Source organism: Paramormyrops kingsleyae, chromosome 8 (assembly GCF_048594095.1).
Source record: "Paramormyrops kingsleyae isolate MSU_618 chromosome 8, PKINGS_0.4, whole genome shotgun sequence".
NCBI classification, from domain to species: domain Eukaryota; kingdom Metazoa; phylum Chordata; class Actinopteri; order Osteoglossiformes; family Mormyridae; genus Paramormyrops; species Paramormyrops kingsleyae.
Window position 1 is genome coordinate 2,071,930 of NC_132804.1, and position 10,644 is coordinate 2,082,573.

Sequence of the window (10,644 nt, forward strand, 5' to 3'; positions counted from 1 at the left end):
CAACGAAATGTGTCCTCTGCATTTGACCCATATGTGACTTTCGTGACACAGCAGGGGGCAGCTAATTCAGCGCCCAGGGAGCAGTGCTTGGGGACGGTACCTTGCTCAGGGTACCTCAGTGGTGACTTGCTGGTGGGGGATTCGAACCTGCAATCTTTCAATTACAAGTGCGCTACCCTAACCATCAAGCCACCACTGATAGTAATCTAGCGTCATTTAGCTGTGAACATTTAACATGGACTCGCTCTCAGGAAAACCATCATTTGAGTCGCAACTGTACAAAATCTGTTCATTTATCATTATTCAAAAATTAATTACTAAAGTTTTTCGAACTTCTGGGATGGACAGGAGAAAATACGAGAACATATATGTCATGTAGCGGCTGAGACCGCTAACTCTCAGTCTCTGGCTTTTCTCTGTAGTTTCGCCACGGACCTCTCTACACTGTGACTTTTTTGACTCTAAAAGCCAGACAGATTTCCTTTTGCTCCCAAGGATAGTCTGGATTCGTCTGGAATAAACACATGTTTTCAGTCTGCATCTACTGTGGGACGGGCCTGGTGGGTTTTTTGTACGCCACAGAAATGCCTACTGTGAACCCATAATGTCGCTTTAATGTCAAAGTTCCAGTTCAATTTCCGCTTTGAGAAGCTGAAGCCAGCGAAACCCGTTCCCCGGCGAGGCCCTAACTCTCTGCAAACAACTTTGTTGGTACAAACGAGTGGTAATAAACACGTCTCTTTGAATAAGCTAAACAGAATGAGAAACGGTTGTCCACATGAGGTGAAGCAATTGGAGTGCCCACCCAACATCTCAGCAGTAGGTGCGCGCAGGATGCCAGCAGAGGAAACTAGCCTTGGCCTGTCACAGCCTGAGCTCCGCCAAAAACTCCTCTGCCTCCACTTCCTTTCAGGAGTTTTCATTTAATCAACTAAGCTACTCCCTCTTGGAGCACCGAGAGAAGGAGCGAGTCTTAAAGCAAGGCTCAACACCTAGTGCTTGAAATAACAGTGAATTATAGTTCAGGCTCACTCTTTTTTTTCAGAATTAAACATGGACACATGTTCCTCCGAGGACGGGTCCCTGCAGTTATCTGATATATGCTGCGGCTGGGCAATGTGTCGCAAACCTTAGCCAAAGGGGTTATTGTGGTGGTTATTGATTGGATATAAAAAGAGCCTCCCAGAGAGGCAGAGTCTCTGTCTAGTGACGATCGGGAAACGTTCAGCACTCTGTCGAAGACCGCATGGGTAAATACTATCTAAACATGATCCTGAAACACCACTGACTTCTCTGCTCCTGAGCTAATTTGAGATGGACTGAAAAGTCAGCATGATGGTATGGGGGTGTGTTAGTGCGGGGCGCAGACGTCGCGGGGGCCGATGGGGGGCGCAGACGTCTCGGGGGCCGATGGGGGGCGCAGACGTCTCGGGGGCCGATGGGGGGCGCAGACGTCTCGGGGGCCGATGGGGGGCGCAGACGTCTCGGGGGCCGATGGGGGGCGCAGACGTCGCGGGGGCCGATGGGGGGCGCAGACGTCTCGGGGGCCGATGAGGGGCGCAGACGTCGTGGGGGGCGATGGGGGGCGCAGACGTCGCGGGGGGCGATGAGGGGCGCAGACGTCTCGGGGGCCGATGAGGGGCGCAGACGTCTCGGGGGCCGATGGGGGGCGCAGACGTCTCGGGGGCCGATGGGGGGCGCAGACGTCTCGGGGGCCGATGGGGGGCGCAGACGTCGCGGGGGCCGATGGGGGGCGCAGACGTCTCGGGGGCCGATGAGGGGCGCAGACGTCGCGGGGGGCGATGAGGGGCGCAGACGTCTCGGGGGCCGATGAGGGGCGCAGACGTCGCGGGGGCCGATGAGGGGCGCAGACGTCGCGGGGGGCGATGGGGGGCGCAGACGTCGCGGGGGGCGATGAGGGGCGCAGATGTCGCGGGGGGCGATGGGGGGCGCAGACGCCTTGGGGGCCGATGGGGGGCGCAGACGCCTCGGGGGCCGATGAGGGGCGCAGACGTCGCGGGGGGCGATGAGGGGCGCAGACGTCGCGGGGGGCGATGGGGGGCGCAGACGCCTTGGGGGCCGATGGGGGGCGCAGACGCCTCGGGGGCCGATGAGGGGCGCAGACGTCGCGGGGGGCGATGAGGGGCGCAGACGTCGCGGGGGGCGATGGGGGGCGCAGACGCCTTGGGGGCCGATGGGGGGCGCAGACGCCTCGGGGGCCGATGAGGGGCGCAGACGTCGCGGGGGGCGATGAGGGGCGCAGACGTCGCGGGGGGCGATGAGGGGCGCAGACGCCGCGGGGGGCGATGAGGGGCGCAGACGCCTCGGGGGCCGATGAGGGGCGCAGACGTCGCGGGGGGCGATGAGGGGCGCAGACATCGCGGGGGGCGATGAGGGGCGCAGACGCCTCGGGGGCCGATGAGGGGCGCAGACGTCGCGGGGGGCGATGAGGGGCGCAGACGTCGCGGTTGAGATTTCCATTCCAAACACAACTTAACGTAGTGCGAAAGAAGATTCTTGTACAATTTTAAATAATTTAAGGGGAGTATAGACAGAGGGAAGACTACTACCCATATTTTTTTACCTCACATAACATAAACATTCCACAATGGACAATGAACAGACTCATTATATAACACTGGCCAAGTTAGTGCATGGATGTCTGTCCAGGCTTACAGCGGCAGTGAAGCAGATTTAAACAGTTGTAAACAATATACAAATGTAACAAGTAATTGTTCAGTTGGGTTCAGAGTTATAAAAATCCTATTTTTGCTATGCTGTTATAATTTGACCTGATCGTCATAATGACAGCAGTGTAATCAATTCCTAAACATCAAGACCGTCAGGCTGAATTACACCAGGCGTGGGGCCCAGTGTAGGCCAATCACTGCATAATGAGCAAAAGCACAAGAGGAATTAGACAAATATTGATCAATGACAGGAAATATGTGCAAAACAATTACTCTGCTCATTTTCTGAACGCGTGAATAAAGACAGACAGTAAAAAGATCTGAATGCATCCCCATGGACAGCAAGTTAAGGCTTGTCAGTGGTTTGTATAAAGGCTCCTTCTCACAGCAAATCTTTGGGCCGCACACAATGTGGGGCTAAAACAATGTCAAAGAAGCTAATGTCACTCAGAACACTTTAAGGCTTGGGGAGGCTGAATCTGTGGTTGTTTGTGGCCCTGGTCAGTTCCTTGGTTGATGTTGAATGACTTACTGTGACATGACTTTGATTTTTCAAAAAGAACACAATAAAATGTGACAATGCAGCGTCAAGATCACCTTGCAACTAACACAAATCGCTTGCTTACATAGTAACAGCAGCTCAAAAATCCAGTAACATCTGATTAGTACATTGGAAAAAAGATACAAATTCTATACAAATCTTTACTTGCATAATTTTATGTTTTATATATGGTTGTCTGATATTGCAGAATATTCCTCCTTGTTGCTGCTTGTTACTTGTTTGACCCTTTTCATGGTTAGACTGATAAAATTGATGTGGAACCTTTAGGAATACAGTGGAGCCTGTGGTTCACGAACACTGTGGCCTACAATCAATTTGGTTCGTGACCAAAAATTTTGTGAAAAAAATGCATCGTTACGCGTACAAAATTTGGTCAACGAACAGATTCCTTGACCAGATTCCTTTTTTATATTAGTGTAGCACCGGCTACACTAGTCCCAGCATGTCCCAGCATGCCCCGCGTGGAATTGTAAATAGAAGAACCACAACAGGCAACCAACGAGCACCGAACCCAAATACACAGACAGGTTGTCAGACGCCGAACTGCAAAATGCATACATGGTGGAAGATTACATACGCTATTCAGTTCCAGCTTAGGTCAAGAAAATGGATGTCAAACATGAAGGAACTTCAGATTTTGAGAAGAGTGCCAAGAGGAAGCGTTTGCTTTGTGTGTGTGTTCAGAAACTGGTATCCTGCCAGGTGACTCATTTGTCCATCTACGGTAAATGTTCTCCAACGTCCTTCTTAATCATACCAGGAATTCAAGGTTAAGTATTTTTGCAGAGAGGCATAAGCTCTGGTGTGTCAAGCCACTGTTCCGCACCTAATAATTATGCGTGCAGAGGGCCAAATTCTTTCCCACAAATGATGCTGAAGGGCACTTAAATAAACGTATTGACATTTTCAGCTTTGTTTCCTATTTTCACAAATAACCAAAGATTTTCACTTGGATGATTTTTATTGATCTTAGGCAATACTCTGTGTTTTAAAAATATTAAATCTAAGTAACCCTCTGAATTGTCCTTTGGCCGTAGAACTGGGTTAGCTCTGTGGCTAACCAGAGAGCGCTAGCTGGCCGGCGGCACACAAGCAGTTTGTTTCACTTGACTGTTGTCTTGACAAGCAGGGCACACATTGTTGCTGATAATATTGTAATAAACTAAAAATACTAAGATGAAAAAGCTAAAAATGGCTTCAATAAACGAAAATTGTCCACATCCAAAAGAGTCTATGTTAACTATACATCATGTCCTGTTATATAACAGTTTAAAATAGTATTTAGATTCATATGTAATGCGGATATTGTTATAACTACAAAATAAATCCATTGTACAGCACAACCACAGCAGAGAAATTCTACATCAACAAAAACACCATTATGGCAGCTTCAGACATGCGTAATTTAACCCATGTTCTGCACTTTAAATGTAAGATCTTAATGCATTAATCTAGACTTGTTTTATTGATATCTAATTTTCTGTCTGGCTACTAGATACATTGTTGGTTAAATAAAAAGCTTTGTGTCGTTTTTTTGTTGTATTTATTAACATATTTATTTACCTGTTAGAACATAGTGATCATAAATCTGGTCCAGGAACCTTGTGAAGAGCCAGCTTTAGACAGGTGAGACCATTCCATACTAGGACTCTGCAATGTCCTGAAATGTAAATGTTACGTATTCCTGGGAGTCATGCTGCTTGTCTGCCTTCAATGTTATGGACGCTTTGAATCTGGTTCTTGTCTCAGTCAGCAGGTGACCACACGATGATGTGTTATAGGAGTGAGGGGCACGCTGCTTTGCATTAGGAGAGCAAGGGAGAGGATGCCGAAAACGGCACAGATCACACGGCACACGTCCTCCGCAGCCCCCCCCCCCCCCCCGCTCCATGGGAAAAGGCCGAAGCGGCAGAGAGGACGGGCATGACCGGCAGTGAAGCGGCGTTGTGGAAGCCGATTCATTATTTAACATTTATTCTGCCTGAAAGAAAGATGGATTGGGGACTTACAGTAGGAAAGACGTGAAAAAGCATTTTAGGCGTTTTTTTAATTTATTTTTTTAAACGTTACTTTTATCAGAAAATGTTGTGTTGTGATGCTGTAATGCCTCTGGTTTGTTTTGTTTTTACACAAAACGTTCTGCGGTAGAAAGCTTAGAGCTCTCACAGATATAAGCAGGACTCTGCAGGATATTTGCTTAGTTCTGCTTAAAGACCATTTTGCACAAAATTATTTCCCCTCCTAGGATGTTGACCTTTAGTAAGAAGGGGGAAAATGTTGGTATTTATACGCAATGCACTGTAAAAATATAATATTTACAGTCACTTTTATTCATCCTCTTCACATTACACATAATCTTTTCAGTTTGATCTAGTTTATTTCCTTCAAGTTGTATACAGATATGCACTGTAGCTACACAGGAAGTCACACAATTCACACACCGTAGTTCATGCAGAAACAGATCTGTTCCTGATTAGGTGCTGGACAGGCAGAGGACAAAATATGCTGAATTCATGTCCTCCTAGGGAAAAACACCCCCTAAGCATCATTTCCTTCTGTGTACCATCTATAAAACTTCATTGCCTTTCATGTTATTGGATAAAAAAACTGCAGTGCCAAGCTAGCGATGCTACAACCAAAAATGTTATCAAGTCCAGCGCCAGTCGCGATTTAGGGACAGGGGCACCGATAAATGTGTCACATGTCAACCCAGCGGACACAGGGCAGGATGCAGATACTACAGATTTGTCACAAGAGTGGACATTGATCGGACAGTTAGTATACAGCTGATCCAGTACCTCACTGGGACCACCAAACGGAAGACGGGCATCTTCACTGGGACCACCAAATGGAAGACGGGCATCTTCATTGGGACCACCAAACGGAAGACGGGCATCTTCATTGGGACCACCAAACGGAAGACGAGCATCTTCACTGGGACCACCAAACGGAAGACGGGCATCTTCACTGGGACCACCAAACAGAAGATTCAGCATGATTAACAGGCCCTGATGAATAATTAAAAGGCGAGAAAGGGTACTACATATATATCTCATACTGATATACCACACCGGTGACTGTTCAACATGATGGTGTCCTTGTGGAAATTCTGTTCATTATCAGGAAGAGCAGCCAAGCTTGTCTGTTCTTATAATGATTAAGGGATTAATGAAATTAGTGGTTTAAGATGCTTAGTTGGCCTTTTCTGTGCAACCCCTCTAGCAAAGCCTTATCTCATTAGTGACAGTTTGAATTTTCATTAAATAGAAACTTGCAAAATTTGAGAGGAACCCACACCATCTCACATCATTTTTAAACTTCTCAGAAGTTAATTAATGGCGATGTCAACACGTGCATAAATCTAAGGATTTTGTGCAGTTTTATCCAGAAGGCTCAATAAAATATCCATCTTTGCCTTGTTCCCATGTCACTTTGAGTGTCGAACAGCAAGAATAAATTTCAACAATTATGCAGAAACATCAGAGAGGAGATGTGCCAGAAATGAAAGAAGAAACACGAAAGTCCTTCACATCTACTGCCAAGAAAATGGTCACATTGGTCAAGAGGCGAAATTTATGCAAAACCTCACTAAAGACGCCTTGCATGTTGTAACACTTTGCATGTGAAGTATGGTGACAGAGTTAATATTTTTAATTATTTCAAAATTTTTACATTAAGCCATGGGACAAAAGTATTGCCCCTTCTAAATACCAAGGAAGACCGAGGAATCTTAGGAAAACCATCATCAATCTCCCCACAGACCATCTCAACATGTGACGTCCTTCCACAGCGATGTCATTCATCCCTTTCAGAATTGGGTTACAATGTACACCAACAAAAATGAAACTGCTCAGAAAACGAATTAACTGATCTTTTTTGTTTGTTTATTAATGTTCAAGTGTCATTGAATGAACGGATGTTTATTGTCGGCAATAAATAATCCCTTTTTAATTCTTCGAGGCATTATTCACTCTTGCTACAATTTCCTCGCCCTTGTTCAGTAAGTTAAAATTTTGATAATTAGAGGGTTGGCTAATACTGAAGAGCGCGGCGGATATCGCTGTTTAAGTGGCGGATTTGCTCATCTTTACAGGAGCCTGTTTTCATCCAAACATTTTTTGTGAATCAGTTCTTGCAAACTTGCAGGAAAAACACCAGCAAAGCTTTTATTCAAATGTTATCGACTTGTAACTCGGGGTTCATGCCAATAAACGGTCAGCAGTATTGCTAGAAAAGAGAGTTTGGGCGTAACATATTACAGGTTTTCTGTCCCTGGTCTCGGTCATCTCAACCCAAGTCGGGGGGGCTAATTCTCACTGCCCCTACTGGATAGCTCATGTCCGGGATTGTCTGACTGAGCCCATTTGAGGCCTAAGGCATTTATTTATCAGTGATACTTCAGCACATTTCACGGGAAAAGGTTAGTCTACAGCGGGAGAGTGTTTACAGCCCCACAGGCAGATGGTATCAGGCAGCAGCTGCATCTTGTACTTGCAGGCGAGATGAGTTTCAGAGACGGAGCCCTGCCTCTCATTCGCAGCATTTAAGCTGAGTAAACCAAGCAGGGAGGTAAAGCCACAAAATGACCACAGGCCTAGCTGAAGCCCCCCCACTGCCAGTGGAAGGCTCTCTACCATACGGATACAAACAGCCCCCCCGCTCTGAACCCCTCCGAAGGGGGAGCCCACCTCTCCTGTTTCAATTCAGCGAAATTCCTTGCTTGCATTTAAAAATAGCATTAAAATGCATTGTTAAAGAAATGGAAAGAGTTTGTGTTGAGTGTGAAAAGGAGACGGATGTCCGTCCATCGTCCTGGGAGCACAGGGCACAAGGAGAGCCACACCCAGGGAGGATTATGGGAAGGATGGTATATCAATACATATTAATCTCTAAATATGGCGAGATTGGGCTAAATTAACTATGGTGCTTAAATCTGGGTTAATAACAAGCTTTCAAACACACGCCAAGCGTATTGCATATAGCCAAGTAAGCAGATAAATTATACCACTGTAACAATTTTGTAAGCAGGGGTATATACAGGGGTGGGGCCACAGGGACACTGACCTCAGCAGAAAGCTGATTGGCCCCTGGTGAGCCCCCTCCCCTGTCACTCACTAATTTAAAACATATCATTGGGCCCCTCTGCATGAATGGTCCCTATTATGTCACCCACCTTAAAAAATAAAACTAGAATTGCCCCTATTGGTGAGGGAGTCGGGTTTCTCAGGTAGAGCCTGCAAGGCAACACAGTGGATGGGAAGAAGCACCGACGGACAGAATTAGATTTAGATTCCGCTGACATTCAAGTGCTGGATGGAGGCAGGGGAGGAAGATGACGCAGAAGACAGTCTCTGCTGCGGCGCAGAAAAAACACTTTAGCCGATGTTTTGTTTATGGAATACATCAGTTCTGGGAATTGGGTTGACTGGTTTCACAAAGTGTGTTGAAAACGCTGGCGGTATCCTGGAAGCGAGGAGCTGTAATCAGGTGGAGGCGGGAGGAAGTGGAGCCAGCGGACGTATGAACCGGCGGATGCATGAGTCAGGTGACGCCTGAGGCAGTGCCGCGGGGCTGGGGTGCGAGCGGCAGCAGGACATCGCAGAGGAAGACCAGCCCTGACACTCCCTCTCAGCAGTGGGCTGGGAACAGGGGGCTGTCCTGGGAGCGGCCTGATAAGCCATCAGGAAGCCAAGCAGGCTCCTGCCCCCAGCACTGAATGGACCCCCACCCTCCAGTGACCTACTGCTCTGATCTGTGAAGTCAGCCCCACCCGGTCACGGGAGGAGGGGTGGGACCTGCAGCCTCCCAGCACGCCGCAAACCGGGCCGAAGAAAAGAGAAACCAGTGCTTTCCGATGCTGGTCCTGGGGGGAAATGAAGAGCCTTTAATTAGATCGGCCCTTGTCTCTTCCCGCTGGTTGTCATTATTTAAAGCTCAGTGCCGGTGTTGTTCTGCATGCTGGAATGCTTGGGGAATAGTGCAGAGGGCCGAATGAGAGAGGGCCGGCAGGAATGGCCTGGCTGTGGTCCCTCAGGTGTGACATCACATGCTGCCGTGGATGTGCACAGGCGGGTCCACTGTCATTCAACACCAAGTGAGGCTTCATGTCAGGCCGCTAGCATCGTGTCGATAAGCTAAGCGCTAAGCTCAGCCCTTAGAGTCACACGACAGCATTAAGTCAGCATCAGGCTTCATGGAGAGTAATTATATATATTATATATATATAAACTGTGCCCTTATTGTGAAGGTTCCATTTTGAACCCTCCACCAGACACCAGACCTTCCAGGAAAAAGAACAAACAGGAAGGACAGAAAAAACAGGAAGATCAACTGAGATATCAAAATCAGTCCTTGCAAAGTCAGATGAAAGTCGAGTGGCTGTTACAATACTCACCACTTCACACGTCACACGGCTGGGAGTGCTGTTACAATACTCACCACTTCACACGTCACGCGGCTGGGAGTGCTGTTACAATACTCACCACTTCCATTATCTGGGCCCTGTTTTAGATTTAAAGTTGCTGGGTCAGGTGAGGTTAATGCATCCATCTTCTAGCTGCCTGTCCCGCACTGGGCTGCAGGGGGCTGTAGCCGATCCCGGGCAGCAGGCGGGGAGATACTCTGGAGGGAGTGCCAGGCCACCGCAGTGTACATGCACACACACACGCTATCATACTCAATGGGCAATTTCGAGGCACTGATTAGGCTAACTGCATATCTTTGGACTGCAAGAAGAAACCCAAATAACATGCAAAATGCACGTACCCAGACTGACACTCGAACCCCCAACCCTGGAGGTGAGGCAGTAGTGCTTCCCACAGAGCCACCGTGCGAGTACCTCCATATAAACAAGCTAATGTAGTCAAATATGCTGATAAGTGACTTTGATGCTGCTAATTCTCTCACTGACTGACCCCTGCTTGAGGTTGCTGCTGCATTTTCCCTTCTGATTTAGCCTCAGCTGAACCCCCAGCTCGCCCAGAGTTCCTAGAATTACCCCCCCCCCCATACTGGGAAGTTCCAGAGCCCTCTCTGCATTCACTCCGCTCCTGTCTGATGGGGCAGATGGCCCAGCGTCTGGCGAGCGTGTTCTCTGTGGATTAAAGGCACAGCGATACCGTCTGAATACCCGGCCCGGTGACACCATGACAGCGCTTGTGTTGGAGACGCGGCCTGGAACGGCCGCGGGGTTCTGGCTGCATTGGGGTCCTGCCTGATCACGGGCATAGCACAGAGCGCCCGCACTCCCATGAATCTGTGCACATGTTGTCCAGGCAACCACACATTCATGCAGCCTGCTCTGATACACGGCTTTCATTTGCAGCCAGAATTTTGACCATCTCGAATGAATTCGGTACCGGTCATGATGTCACTGCCCCCCCCTGCTGCTCC

General features: G+C 48.3%; 1 long non-coding RNA gene across 1 annotated transcript; it reads left to right on the forward strand.

The window, feature by feature from the left end:
* Positions 1 to 2,415: 2,415 nt before the first annotated feature.
* Positions 2,416 to 7,203, forward strand: LOC140592227 (uncharacterized). The gene is made up of 2 exons (XR_011992509.1): positions 2,416 to 4,878; positions 5,002 to 7,203. It is a non-coding gene; the product is annotated as an uncharacterized lncRNA (long non-coding RNA).
* Positions 7,204 to 10,644: the final 3,441 nt, after the last annotated feature.